This window comes from Aotus nancymaae, unplaced genomic scaffold (assembly GCF_030222135.1).
Source record: "Aotus nancymaae isolate 86718 unplaced genomic scaffold, 86718_ANA_hifiasm-v0.15.2.pri h1tg000115l, whole genome shotgun sequence".
NCBI lineage: Eukaryota > Metazoa > Chordata > Mammalia > Primates > Aotidae > Aotus > Aotus nancymaae.
The window spans coordinates 9,042,849-9,046,076 of NW_026988530.1; the positions used below are offsets into that span (position 1 = coordinate 9,042,849).

A 3,228-nucleotide genomic window follows, 5' to 3' on the forward strand; every position below is an offset into this window, starting at 1 on the left:
GGGTTTGGGGACTCCTGATTTAGATCTTTGTGAGCTATCTCAAGGAAGAATAATTATCTCTACAGGGTAGGCCAAACACTGCTTTTTTTTTTTTAATGGAGTCTCACTCTGATGCCAAAGCTGACTGCAGTGGTACGATCTCAACTCACTGCAACCTCCGCCTCCAGGTTCAAGTGATTCTCCTGCCTCAGCCTCCTGAATAGCTGGAATTACAGGTGCCCATGACCACTCCCAGCTAATTTTTGTATTTTTAGTAGAGACAGGGTTTCACCATGTTGGCCAGGCTGGTCCCAAACTCCTGACCTCGGGTGATCCACCCACCTAGGCAGGTTTGTTACATAGGTATACACATGCTATGATGGTTTGCTGCACTCATCAACCCGTGGTCTGCATTATTTCTCCTAATGCTCTCCCTCCCCTAACCTCCCACCCACAGCAGGCCCCAGTGTGTGATGTTCCCCTCCCTGTGTCCATGTGTTCTCATTGTTCAACACCTACTTATGAGTGAGAACATGCGGCGTTTGGTTTTTCTGTTCTTGTGTTAGTTTGCTGAGAATGATGGTTTCCAGCTTCATTCACGTTCTTGCAAAGAACATGAACTCATTCTTTTATATGACTGCATAGTACTCCATGGGATTGCTGTGTCAAATGGTATTTCTGTCTAGATCCTTGAGGAATCACCACACTGTCTTCCACAATGGTTGAACTAATTTACTCCCACCAAGAGTGTAAAAGCATTCCTATTTCTCCACATCCTCTCCAGCATCTGTTGACTCATGACTTTTTAATGATCACCATTCTAACTGGCATGAGATGATATCTCATTGTGGTTTTGATTTGCATTTCTATGTGCGTGCGTGTGTGCACATGTGCGTGTGCACGTGTGTGTGCATGTGTGTGCGTGTGTGTGCATCTGTGTGTGCGCACGTTTGTGCGAGCGTGTGTGTGCACGTGTGTAAACATACACTTGTCCAGTCATCTGTTGATGGACACTTGAGTTGGTTCCTAAGAGATGATGGCCACTGTGACTAATGCAGTAGTGAACGTGAGCTGCAGATAGCTGTTTGACATACTCATCTTACTTCCTTTGGAAATGTGTCCAGTAATAGGATTGCTGGATCACGTGGTAATTCTATTTTTAAGTGTTTAAAAAACCTCCATAATGTTTTCTATAGAATAAGGATTTTTTTAACTTTTCTACCACGTTTCTTCTACACTGTGTATAGCTGTGCTCACAGAGATAAGCAGCTTCTTTAACTTCTCCACAGCACAGAAATTCCGTTGCATATAAAATCGAACCTGCTCAACAGCTGAGGGAGACTAGAAATGATGGGTCCATATCCTGGTGCATTATCATGCAATTCAAACAATGGTGCAGGTACCAGCCTGTAATTTTGGGGGACTGCAAACAAGGCTTTTTCTTGAAGCTGAACCAGAAGCAACTTCTTATGTTCCTTAGACTTTGTAACATGTGCAGGAATATATGGATACTAAGGAGGTTCAAAGTTTGGTCTCCACCAGTTACCAATGACCCAGTCTTGCAGAACTCCATCCTGATGACCCAGTATCCCTGTCATGAAGTGTTTTAGTCCTTCAACTTCATCTTCTCCTGGGTTAAGTTCACCACTAGGTAGTTTGAAGGAAGTTGTTTCCAGCTGTAGCAGCATGGGGTAGCCTGTGCTCATGTACAATCAGAACCCCTTCTACAGTCCTCCTCATTCCAATTTGATCAAATTCTTCCCTCATGCGCCGAAATCTGGCTGCAACAGAGCTGTCCTGCTCATAGAGGGGTTCTATTGTACCAAAAGTATAATTGGTAAGAGGGTACAGGTTGATGTGCGCTCCAGGGTGAGGGAGTTGGTCTGCTGGATGTACGTGTTGCCGAACTGGGTGACACCCCCCACGACCAGCCGGTCTGCGAGCAATTGGGTGGTACCGCAGACATGCTGGCAAGCTCTGGCGCTGGTGGCCAGCAGGAAGTGGGAGGCAGGGGAGACTTTCCCCGAGTGGAAAGTGGTTATCTGCGACCCTCTCAGTGGCCACAGCCTGCCATTGACAGGAGAGCTCAAGAGGAGCAGAATAAGAATTTTTTTAATATTCTTTTATCCAATCACCTCTCTGAAACTATTTATTTATTTATTTATTGTTAACAGCTTTATTGAGTTATAGCTGACATACAATAAATAAGAAATTACTTAAAGGATATAATTTCATGTGTGGTTACACTCATAAAATAATGATTAGAATAAAGGAAATGGGCCGGTCACGGTGGCTCATACCTGTAATCCCAGCACTTTGGGAGGCCGAGGCGGGTGGATCGCTTGAGGTCAGGAGTTCGAGACCAGCCTGGCCAACATGGTGATACCCCATCTTTACTAAAAGTACAAAAATTAGCCAGGTGTCATGGTGCACATCTGTACTCCCAGCTACTTGGGAGGCTGAGGCAGAAGAATCGCTTGAACCTGGGAGGTGGAGGTTGAAGTGAGCCAAGATTGTGCCACTACACTCCAGCCTGGGTGACAAGAGCAAGACTGCATCTCAAAAAAAAAAAAAGTATAAAGGAAATGAACATACTCGGTCCACACAAAGTCCTCTTGTGCTCCCACCTGCCAACCCATCCCTGGGTTTCTATCACTATGGATTACTCTATGTGTCATAGAACATTAGATACATTCAACCATACAGTATGTTTATTGTTTTGTATGACTTCTTTCAGTCAGCAAAGTTATTTCAGATTTATCCACTGTGTAGAGCACATTGATAGTTCACTCCTTTCCATTGCTGAGTACTGTTCCATTGTGTGGATATATCACCATATGTTTACCCATTCTGAAAAATTTAAATACTACAATTTACATTCCATTCAGTGGAAAAGAAAAACAACTCTTCCAGGAAACATGGTAAGACAGCCAAGAAATTAGGATAGCAGTCCCCAAATTCCTAGGCCCCACTCCCAGAGATTCTGATTCATGTTATTTTGACAGTCTCTCCCTGTAACCCTGATGCTGAGCCAGGTTTCAGAACCATTAGTCTAGGTCAGGGGTGTTCAATCTTTTGGCTTCCTTTCCTGGGCCACTTTGGAAAAATTGTCTTGGGCCACACATAAAATACAGAAACATTAATGTACTAGTGATAGCTGATGATAAAAAAAAAATCACAAAAAAATCTTATAATATTTTAAGAAAGTTTACGAATGTGTGTTGGGCCACATTCAAAATCGTCCTGGGC

The 3,228-nt window shown here is 43.7% G+C and overlaps 1 pseudogene; it reads right to left on the minus strand.

The window, feature by feature from the left end:
- Positions 1-1,253: 1,253 nt before the first annotated feature.
- Positions 1,254-1,945, minus strand: LOC105720591 (cleavage and polyadenylation specificity factor subunit 5-like; annotated as a pseudogene).
- Positions 1,946-3,228: the final 1,283 nt, after the last annotated feature.